The sequence below is a fragment of the Lissotriton vulgaris genome, chromosome 1_1 (genome assembly GCF_964263255.1).
Source record: "Lissotriton vulgaris chromosome 1_1, aLisVul1.2, whole genome shotgun sequence".
NCBI lineage: Eukaryota > Metazoa > Chordata > Amphibia > Caudata > Salamandridae > Lissotriton > Lissotriton vulgaris.
Window position 1 is genome coordinate 1,253,758,513 of NC_141685.1, and position 12,079 is coordinate 1,253,770,591.

The window sequence follows — 12,079 nt, forward strand, 5'->3', positions numbered from 1 at the left end:
ACCACTTGCAAGCAAGCAAAAGTATCCATAGCCAGCATCGCTCCAAGACTCGAAAACCCCGCCACCCAAACACATGCAATAGAAATACTGCTAACCCTAACAAGCCCTAAGTTAAGAATAGTGGCAAAGGCTTTCTTTAACTATGCCAAATCCCCCCTTTCCCACCATGGATTTTCTTCAAATTACTTGCAACCAAAATTACACATTCTCACGAGTGCTCTAAGACCCCAGAACTCAGTTGCAAAAATGTAGAACACCCCGAAAGACATGCAATCCTGCTGCTAGGGCTAACCCTAACGAACCCTAAGTTACAAAAAGTGCCAAAAGGCTTTTCCTTATGGATTCTGTCCCAACCACTTCAATCCGGTATTAGACCTTCCCAGGAATGCCCCAAGACCCGCCAACCCACCCGCCAAAAAGCACAACACCCCCAAACAGCCAAAAAGGAAAATCTCATACTTACAATATTTCTCGGCCTGCGGTCCAAAAGCGCTGTGCAGCTAGGCCATAACTCCCGTTTTCCATAACGGATTTCCTGAAAAGCAAATGCAATCAAGATTAGACTGTCCCAGCAGTGCTCCCAGACCCCAAAACTCACCCACAAACACCCGGAAGCCCCCCAAAGAGCACCTCAAACGCAAGCAAGTCAGCAAAAACATAAACAAATTTCCCCCTCCGATTTGGTCCAAACCACTTTTATCCGGTATTAGAGCTTTTCAGCAATGGCCCCAGAGCCCTCAACCCAGGAGAAAACTAGTAGAAGACCCCCAAACAGCCAAAAATGCAAAAGTACAAAAATGGGGACTTATTCATTTTCTTGCCAATTTCCCAAATCACTCCGCGCGCGCTCTGCAGCTAGGCCCTAACTCCCCTCTGCCACGATGGATTTGCTTCAAACCTCTTGCAAACTAAAGTATCCATAGCCAGCAGTGCTCCCAGACCCCGAAACCCACCCACAAACACCAGGAAGCCCCCCAAACAGGCCCCCGAAAACGCTACATTGAGCAAAATGTCAGAAATAGCAAAAAAAAATCAGCATGGATTTTGTCCCAACCACTTCTATCCTGTATTAGACCTTCCCAGGAATGCCCCAAGACCTGCCAACCCACCTGCCAAAAAGCACAACACCCCCAAACAGCCAAAAAGGAAAATCTCATACTTACAATATTTCTCGGCCTTCGGTCCAAACGCGCTGTGCAGCTAGGCCATAACTCCCGTTTTCCACCACGGATTTCCTGAAAAGCAAATGCATTCAAGATTAGACTGTCCCAGCAGTGCTCCCAGACCCCAAAACTCACCCACAAACACCCGGAACCCCCCCAAAGAGCACCTCAAAGGCAAGCAAGTCAGAAAAAACACAAAACAAATTCCGCCTCCGATTTGGTCCAAACCACTTTTATCTGGTATTAGAGCTTCCCAGCAATGGCCCCAGAGCCGTCAGCCCAGGAGAAAACTAGTAGAAGACCCCCAAACAGCCAAAAAGCAAAAGTACAAAAATGGGGACTTATTCATATTCTTGCCAATTTCCCAAATCACTCCGCGCGCGCTCTGCAGCTAGGCCCTAACTCCCCTCTGCCATCATGGATTTGCTTCAAACCTCTTGCAAACTAAAGTATCCTTAGCCAGCCATGCTCCCAGACCCCAAAACCCACCCACAAACACCAGGAAGCCCCCCAAACAGGCCCCCGAAAACACTACATTGAGCAAAATGTCAGAAATAGCAAAAGAAAATTCAGCATGGATTTTGTCTCAACCACTTCTATCCGGTATTAGACCTTCCCAGGAATGCCCCAAGACCCGCCAACCCACCCGCCAAAAAGCACAACACCCCCAAACAGCCAAAAAGGAAAATCTCATACTTACAATATTTCTCGGCCTTCGGTCCAAACGCGCTGTGCCGCTAAGCCATAACTCCCGTTTTCCACCACGGATTTCCTGAAACGCAAATGCAATCAAGATTAGACTGTCCCAGCAGTGCTCCCAGACCCCAAAACTCACCCACAAACACCCGGAACCCCCCCAAAGAGCACCTCAAATGCAAGCAAGTCAGCAAAAACACAAAAAAATTCCGCCTCCGATTTGGTCCAAACCACTTTTATCCGGTATTAGAGCTTCCCAGCAATGGCCCCAGAGCCGTCAACTCACCCGCAAAGAAGTAGAACACCCCCACAAGTGCTGAGTCTTTCTTCATTGGGCATAATCCAGCCCTCTGCTTTGATGGAAATAGGAGTCTGGAGGAGAAGGATAGAGGAGCATGTTCTACTGAACTTGTGAACCTGAGGAATGCAGACTGCGGCACCTTCAAATCAATAAGCAAACAAGTGACGAGAGTTCTGCTGATGGGCTTGTTTTTGTGATTAGGTGATTAAAGTTTGAATTATATTAACTGTGCACAACAAAGAAAGACAGACACACAGGAATAAAAGTGAATAAGGACGAAAAAAAAAGTTATTGATTCATTGTCTCATTTTCAGGGCTCGGTGTCTGGGTCCAGGAATAAGAATAAGGCTTCGTCATCATACTCTGCGAATTCAGGCAGGGTGAGCTCAGTGTCACCTAACAGAGAAGAAATTCCCTCTTCTACGTTGCTGTCCACCTCGTCTTCATCTGGCGTGCTTTCTCGTACTTTGTAATCTGGTGGTATGAGGTGCTGATTCATCTTGATCATTGTTAACCTCTCCACATTTTTGGGTGAGAGGCGGCTCCGTTTGAGAGTTACAATGCCACCAGCAGCACTGAAAACACGTTCAGAAGACACGCTTGCGAGTGGGCAAGACAAGTAGTTTAAAGCCAGGTTGGAGAGCTGTGGCCACAATTCTTTTTTCCCATGCCAATACGCCAATGGGTCAGCATTAAAATAGACCTCTGTTGAGTCATTCAGATAGTCCTGCACCATCGACTCAAGGTCCTCCTCCAAGGTTCCTCCACTTTGCTTAGCTGTTGCTGTGACCTTTTGAGAACCAAACCCAAGCAGAGTTAGCCAATCCTCTTCAGCTTCCAATGTTACTGTTGTGTCTGGTGCAGATGATCCGGTTGCCGGTGTCTTTAACGGCTGAGAGGTCACTTGTGCCACAGCCACAGGTGCAGAAGTGGAATGTTTTGACTGGGGATGGCCTGCTGATGCTGATGTACTGCCTTTTCCTTCAATGAGCTGCCGTTCTCTTTCAAACCTCTTGGATGACAAGGCTAGCCAACGTTTGTACTTTGTAACATCTTCATCAGCAAAAGGAAAGAATGCTCGGCCTGCCAGCGCCTTTTTGTAGCGTGGATCCAGAATAGTAGCACAAATGTAATGCTGTTCTGAGTGGATCATTTTAAGACGTTCATCACCTTGTAGGCGCTCTAATAATTTATCCGCCAAAACAAAAGGGTCTTGTTTTTTTTCGTTTTTTTGAAACACAGAAGACACTTCCTTCAGTTGGTGCTCCAGCATGTACAACAATGGGATAGCTTTTCCCAAATTTACAGTCCTCCTTGCTGACTGCACGCGTGAAGAACTCAAATGGACGAAGCATGTCTGTCAGGCTTTTAACTAGCTCCCATTGCACCGCATCCATCCTCAGGCCCTTGTGAGCTGTACCCTGTTTTAAGAAATAGGGATCGAGTACCGTATAATGCTCATACAGACGCTCAAGCATGCAGAAGGTTGAGTTCCAACGTGTTGCCACCTCCTGGATGAGTGCTTTCACTGGCATTCGACGTTCATGTAGCAGGCTCCTCAGATGCTTACGGGCCTTAAAAGAATGGCTGAAATGGTTGCACATTTTTCGGCAGGTGTCCACTACCTCGTACGCTGGACTGTCTTTATCACTCAAGAATTTTTTAACAACCAGGTTTATACAGTGCGCCAAACACGGCACTCTGAAATAGTGACCCAGCTCCATGGCCTTAACTACATTGGCACCATTATCCGTGGAAACATAACCAATCTGGCGTTTTTTGGGGGACAGCCAGTGATGGACCTTTGTGTTAAACTCATCCAAAATGTTTTGTGCTGTGTGACGTTTCTCCAAGCCAAACATGGCTAGTGTTGCATGTTTCCGAGCAGCTTTAAAAACTTGGTCCGGGTCAACACCTGCGTTTAGCTTTGCTTTAACCCCTGAAAAAGAGACCCAGTGTGCAGTGATGCACATGTAATCAGCGCCTGTGCCACTGGTCCACATGTCTGTTGTCAGATGTATAGTGTGAACAGCACTCTTCTGCAACGCTGCCCCAATCACCTCCAGCACATCTTCATGTAGTGCTGGAACCGCAACTCTGGCAAAATAGAACCGGCTAGGAACCTTCCATTTAGGGCAGAGCGCTGCCTCTAATTCTAGAAAACCAACCCCTTCTACAAAAGAAAAAGGGAGAAGGTCCAGAGCTAGCATTTTAGCCAGCTTAGTGTTATACAGACGCGTCAGTGGGTGGTTGCGTTCATATTGCGCTTCTGTAAACAACATATTTTTAATGTTGCCCTGGACCAAGCATTTACGGGATGATGATGATGATTTCTTTGACCCAGTTACGCTCGCTGATGAACTTTTTCGCATTGGTGCCTCACTCTCTCCCACACTCTTAGTGTGGCTCACATGGGGTGTGCTGCTGACAGGGGTACTGGGTGTAAGTGAAGTGTTTGACACGTCTTCTTCCTCCTCGTCATCATCAGATGAAACATCAACGTTTTCATTACGTGCAATTCGGGCTTCCTTGATCGCCTGTAGGTGCGTAAACCATTTGACAGCGTGCTTTCTTTCAAGATGACCTCTCTGGTCTCCAGTACCATAGTTGGAACCAAACTTACCACGACTAACTGCAAACTTACAAATGCTACAAATGGCGAGGTTTCCCTTTTTTGGGCAAACACTAAAGAAGTCCCAAACTGTGGACTTGAAATGTCTTTGGGGGCCGGAGGAGGCGGCGATACTGGTGGTGGTGGTCCTGCTGCTAATGCCAGATGAAGTGGAGGATGTGGATTGCCGAACTTCAGTACGTTTTGCACTTTCACCACCACTAATTGAGGCCGAGGTGGATGGAGGTCCCTTCTGGCGAGTAAGAAATATGGAAGCGGTAGGTGTTGGTGTACTAGTTAACTCCAATGATTGTGGTGTTTCTTCCATTGCCTCCTCGTCGACAACATCATCACGCTCAGCAGCTTCTCGGGCTAGGGTCAAATTGTCTCGTTGCTGCATGCCCGCTGGGGCTGCAGTGACCTTTATGATGACTGGGTCGTCGTCGTGAGAGCCTTCATCAGCAGCAGTATCCGCCACTTCTTGTTGAGCCTCATCACACTCCATAACTATAAGTTTTTCGACGTCCTTCCTTTTACGCTTTAGTACCTTTGTCAGATCATGGTGTGCCTCACTCTCAGACGGCAGTGGTGCTGGTTCCCAATTGTGATCCGTATCATCAGAAGGAGGTGTGCTTGAAGAAGATGTAGACCTCACCCTTGATCTCTTCCTTGCTAGGGGTGTGGAAGACAATGAATGATCATCAGGAGGAGTGGCTTCCTCAAATGATACCTCGCCTTGATTGTCGATTTCCTGATATGCCCCTACTTTGGGAGGAACAACTATTGTGGGCACTTGTGACCCTCCATGCACCTCTGCTTGTGCATCTCCTTGCGCTGCCTCTCCTTCCACATGTACTTGGGCTTGTACTTGCACATGTGGTTGTTGTTGCGGCTGTGGTTGTTCAACACTCGTCAGATGAGTTACAACAACCTGTGTTGATTGAGGGACATTGCTGCTACTTTCTTGCGATGAGCCAACATCACTGGTCGATGGTGATTGAACAACTAGACTAAGTGCCTCTGCAGCACTCAAGGGCTTGGACTTAAGGTGGCGTGGTGGTGGCACTGAGCCCAATGGAGCGGGGGTGCTGCTCCCAGCTTGGTCCCCAGCAGATCCCGCTGCTGCTGCAGGCGTACTTTTTTTTTTACTCCCAAAAAACGTGGCGGGCGGCACACCAGTCTCCTTGGTAACTTGCTTCTTCTGCTCCTTACTGGCAACTTTCTTGCCAGAGGAGCTACGGGGAACTTTTTTTGGGGCCATCTTCTTCAGAGCAGGTCAGCACAGCAGGCCACAGTTGCACGAGTTGCAGAGTTGTCTGTGGCCAGATGTGACGTCGCGTGACGTTATGCTGCACACACACACCGCTGCAGGACTTCTTCCAGGCACTGGTGGTTCTCTTGAGTCTTGTGCACCTAAAAGCAATGGAAGACAGAGGAACATCAGTTCAGTTATACACCCCAAAAAAACAAAAATCACAGAAAAATCAGCACAATCCCAAGCCCTCCATGATGTTTAAATTCAAGACACCCCACAGAAAGACTAGGCACATGCACCACTCACTACCCCTGGTGAAAAGGCCACAACAACAGCCCAAAAAAACGAAAATCACAGAACAATCAGCACAATCCCAAGCCCTCCATGATGTTTAAATTCAAGACACCCCACAGAAAGACTAGGCCTGTGCACAACTCAGTACCCCTGGGCATAAACGTTGAAAGCTAGGCAAAATGGTTGCAGACCTAAGAACACAGCCTGCATTCAAAATGGCCCTTCCCTCCCAGCACATGGCCAGGGCCTGTAGCAGCATTCAAAATGGCCCCCACCCACATGGCCTGTCCCCATGAACACCCCAAAAAAATCGAAAAACACAGAAAAATCAGCACAATCCCATGCCATCCAGGCCCTCCATGATGTTTAAATTCAAGACACCCCACAGAAAGACTAGGCACATGCACCACTCACTATCCCTGGTGAAAAGGCCACAACAACAGCCCAAAAAACGAAAATCACAGAAAAATCAGCACAATCCCGAAGCCATCCATGATGTTTAAATTCAAGACACCCCACAGAAAGACTAGGCCTATGCACCACTCAGTACCCCTGGGCATAAAGGTTGAAAGCTAGGCAAAATGGTTGCAGACCTAAGAACACTGCCTGCATTCAAAATGGCCCCCTCCCTCCCAGCACATGGCCAGGGCATGTAGCAGCACTCAAAATGGCCCCCACCCACATGGCCTTTCCCCATGAACACCCCAAAAAATCGAAAAACAAAGAAAAATCAGCACAATCCCATGCCATCCAGGCCCTTCATGATGTTTAAATTCAAGACACCCCACAGAAAGACTAGGCACATGCACCACTCAGTACCCCTGGTGAAAAGGCCACAACAACAGCCCAAAAAAACGAAAATCACAGACAAATCAGCACAATCCCAAGCCCTCCATGATGTTTAAATTCAAGACACCCCACAGAAAGACTAGGCCTATGCATCACTCACTCCCCCTGGGCATAAAGGTTGAAAGCTAGGCAAAATGGTTGCAGACCTAAGAACACTGTCTGCATTCAAAATGGCCCCCTCCCTCCCAGCACATGGCCAGGGCCTGTAGCAGCACTCAAAATGGCCCCCACCCACATGGCCTGTCCCCATGAACACCCCAAAAAATCGAAAAATACAGAAAAATCAGCACAATCCCATGCCATCCAGGCCCTCCATGATGTTTAAATTCAAGACACCCCACAGAAAGACTAGGCACATGCACCACTCAGTACCCCTGGTGAAAAGCCCACAACAGCCCAAAAAAACGAAAATCACAGAAAAATCAGCACAATCCCAAGCCATCCAGGCCCTCCATGATGTTTTTATTAAGGAGACCCCACACTGAGTACCCCTGGGCAAAAGGCCCCAACAACAGCCCAAAAATCGAAAATTACAAAATTGTAGTTGCAGCAACTGTAATGCCCCAAAGAAACTTATTTGTGAAATTTCTAATCCAAAAGTGATCCAAAGAAAGTCAAAAAGGCCTCAAATCCAAATATCCAGCAGCATCCACAAAAAGTAATCCTTCCAGGTGAAGAATCCGAATGAAAGTGACCAGCACATGAAGAAAGCACTGGGAGGAGCCTGCTGGACAGGAACAGGAAGTTGGAGACTGTGGGGTACTTCCTTCCTCCCACCCCCCCCAAAACATGGACTCCTTGCAAAAAAAAGTGCAGGCAAATGTCAACTTGAGGAGTTATTCTGATAAAAATCATAATTTTCAGAAGGTTTATGCTGCTTGCTGGTGGATTTCTTGTGCAGAATTTCAAATTTTGTATTTTCGCGAGTGCGAGATTGTTGCTGCCCGCCGCATGTACGGGTTCGCGATTGCGAACTCCCGTGATACGTGATCACGGCGTACTCGCGTTGACAAACTCTCGCTGTGCAAGGTGGCGAGCGTGATGACGTAATCGCGGTCGCCAAACTCCCGCGGGATCTCGCAGCACCAAAATGGCGCAGCACTCGCAAAATATCGAGAAAAACAACTCAGCAAATGCTGAATGACGGTAAGTAAACGCCCCGCGCCGCAAAATCGTATCACCAAGAAAAAAAAATCAGCTGCGTGCGAATTTGAGGATTTTCGGTAAATTGGCGAGCGTTCGCGGAATGCGAATTTACCCAAAATCCGCGAGCGGAACGGATTTTCTGCCCACGCTTACCCCTGACGGACTCTCATTGCAGGGTAGGCCAGAGAGTAAGAGACCTCATGCTTCTGAAGGATGCGCTTGGCTGGAAGGAACTCATGCCGGGCCGCCTGAACAGTAAGGGTGTAGTTCGGGTAGAAGGAGGGTTTGTTACCCTGATGGTTATTGGTGCCCCTGTCTCGTGCCACTCGAAGGATGGTGTCCCGATCCCGAAAGTTCAACATTTTTGCTATGATGGGATGTGGAGGGAGCCCAGGACCGGGACAGGGGCCAAGGGAGCGATGTGGGTGCTCCAAGACGAAAATTGGAGAGAGGGCCTCGCCGAAGAGATCCTTTATCAGCTGTTTCACAAAGTCCTCCATTTTTGAGATGTTGGTGGATTCCGGAAGGCCTATAATTAGGAAGTTGCTCCGACGGGAGCGGGTCTCCAAGTCCTCATTCTTCTCCCTGATGACCACCAACATTTTATCCATTTGAAGAAGTTTCTGATGATCCTGGGTGGCAGCATCCTCGGCGTCCAACTCCCTGGACTCGACATGAAGCAGACGGGTGTAGTGGGAGTCAACATGGGCCTTGACCGAATCCAGACTGGAAGAGAATTGGTCCAGTTTGGTTGCAATGCCAGTCACGGTCGACTTGACATCGAGCATTATGGCTTTTAGATCGTCATCGTGGCTGGGGGTGCATCCATCGTGGCAGCAGAGTCAGCACCCTCGGAGCCAGCTCTGTCCTGACGGGAAGACTGCCGGAGTTTGAAAGCAATCTTGGTCTGTTTGGGGTCAGTCTTCCCCATGATGAAGAAACCCAGTAGACCAGAAGAAGGTCAGCAGAAGGCGGAGACGCAACAGAAGGGAAAGGAGTAGCCTGTCTCCAGTAGCTGGTATTACGATGCAGATGTAGTTCAGCTGAGCCCTTGCTGTGAAAGCGGTTGTGGTCTAAAGAATAGACTGCCAGGGCGATGTAAAATGTCAGGGCCGCCAAGCCTTTGTGACTGTCGAATGAACAGCAAATCTGCATCTACAGGCACCTGCAGACACCACTAGCAATAAGAAGAAGTTAACAGCCCAAATGGTGGCCCCAGGCGCCCCCACAAGGCACCAAGGACACCGGAGGGCAGGTCCAAGAAGAAATAACACATGAGTAGACAGCTGGGTATGGACACTGCCAGTTACACTGAACTCTCAGTATGTAAGGAGGGCCCCCAGACAGGGAGACAAGGCACAGGCGGGCCCCCCAGGCAGGCAGCATCTGGGGGCACCCACAACACCACGCACCAGCACCAGGAGAAGGAGGGTGTCTCGTGCCCAAGGGCCCCAGAGAAGGCTGCAATGTGCAGCAGCAGGTGGAAGGAGTCCGATGTGGGGCCCAACACAGGTCAGGCGCCAGGAGTTCACAAGGGCAAGGCCCCTCAAGGTGTGTGCTCTGGGCTACATTCACCAGTCCCAGAAGTCAGGCAATGGGGCGCTGAAGCAGAACCAGCTTGGGCCCAAAGAGCAGGGGGGCCGGTGGCAGAGTCCAGGGAGATGTTGCCGCTCAGGTAGCAAAGGCACAGTGGGTCCAAGGCCTGGCCAGGCCCAAGCAGATGATAAGCAAGCGGTGCAGCACACAGGAGCAAGGCAGGTGAGGAGGCATGGAGGACCACCACCCCAGCCACCTGGTCCAGGAGGAGATTGCACAGAAGTTGATAGATGGGTGTGGGCACTGCCAGTCGCTCGACACTCCCGGCGCGCACAGGAGGGCCTCCCAAGTGGGGGGGGACAAGGCATGGATGTGTCCCCCAAGCAGGAAGCGTCCAGGGGCACTCACAACAACACGCACCAGCACCAAAGGAAGGAGGGGGGTCCCACGCCTGAGGGCCTCCGCAAAGGTCACAATGTTCTGCAGCAGCCAGCAGGAAACATATGCAGGGCCTAACACTAGGCGGGCACCGAAATTCCACAAGGGCAAGGTCCCACAACATATGCGTTCGGGGCTACAGTCACCCTTCCCAGGAGCCAGGCGATGGAGATGAGCAAGCTCGGGCCCAGATGGCAGGTGGACCGAAGGCAGGGTCCAGGCGGGCCACAAGGGAGATGTTGTGGCGAGGCAGCTAGGGCAGAGAGGGTCCCAGGCCCGTCCGGGCCTCAGCAGAAGACAAGCGGGGGGCACGCAGCACCCAGGGGGCAAGACAGGCAGGGAGGCATGGGGGGACCGCCACCCCGTCTCCGGGTCCGGACGTAGGCGGCCACAATCGAAGATGGCCAGAGGGAGGCGGAGCAAGATTGCATCGGCCAAGCCACGGTGTTCCGGACCTGGTGGTTCAGCCCACGGTCCCCCAATCATGCCAGCAATAGCCACCCTGAGGTGGCACCACTCACCGGGGACTTGATGAATGGGTCTCCGATCCCAGGGCTGCAGCGGGCAGCACCAAGAGATTGCGTGCTTGCAGGGGAAAACGTCTCAACCCACACGGGAGCCCGAGCACAGGCTGGGCGCCGCCTCACATCGGCGTAACTCAGCCGCCCGCCCGAGCAGAAGGACAGAAGCAGTATCTATCGATTCTCTTCGTCATGGGGATTCAGGAATCTGTGTTGAAGAGCATGTTGGATGAGATAGCCTGCAGGATCATGCCGGATAATAAAGCTTGGCCGGCAGAGCCCACTAAAGTGCAGCCATTTTGCAGCCGGGCAAGTAGCGAGGCGTCACCCTGTGGTCAACCTACAGTATTAAAGCATTTAATTAAAAAATCCAGGGTGAATTAAACAAGGCTCCCGCCATATCTGGGTCATTATTGTGGGATAGCCTGCTCTCTGTGCAAACCAGCCAGGTGGACTGTGCTATAATCAAGGGCCAGAGTGCACCATTAAATCAGGACGAGTTACCATCTGGAGAAATAACAATAGCTGTGATTTATCAGACCATCCTGGTGCACCGAGAGGAGTCCTGGCAAGAGAATGCCCGAACACAGGGGGCTTGTCGCAGAGTTCAAAATTCTATTCGTACAGTGGCTAAAACCTGCACGGACATAGCCACTAGAATTGGAGAGGCCGAGGGGAGGATCTCTAACTTAGAGGACGCCCTAGCAACACAGAAGGCTGCAACAGATAAGATCGGCTCACAAAAAGATGATATCTTATGGAAGCTCACTGATTTAGGAAATAGGGCTAGGAGGAACAATCTTAGGATCTTGGGGGTCCCTGAGGGTAGCAAATGGGTGTCAGGCAATTTGTTGTTGAGTTATTTATAGAAGCATTTCCTGATGTAAAGCAATGGGATTGGCAGCTTGAGGTGCAATGAGCACATTGATTTCCTTTTAAGCAGAGGCAGAAATCAGGTTCATCAGGGGATAAACCCAGAGCAATTTTGATATGCCTCAATAACTTCCTGGTGAGGGAAAAGATTTATGACCTAGTTAGACCCAATAGAAAAAGAGCTGGGAAAGGCTGTTAGTTTTTTGATTGCTCCGATCTTTGTCCTGCAACTGTTGAGCGGAGGTGACAGCTCTGCCAGCTGATATCTCCATTTCAGTCGAAGGGGGCTCAAGCCTTCTTATTTTTCCCCACTAAACTGAAAGTAATCTACCAGGGTCAGACCAGATTTTTCCTTTCCGAAATCCAGGCCAGGGAGTACTTGGGTACTTTATAATT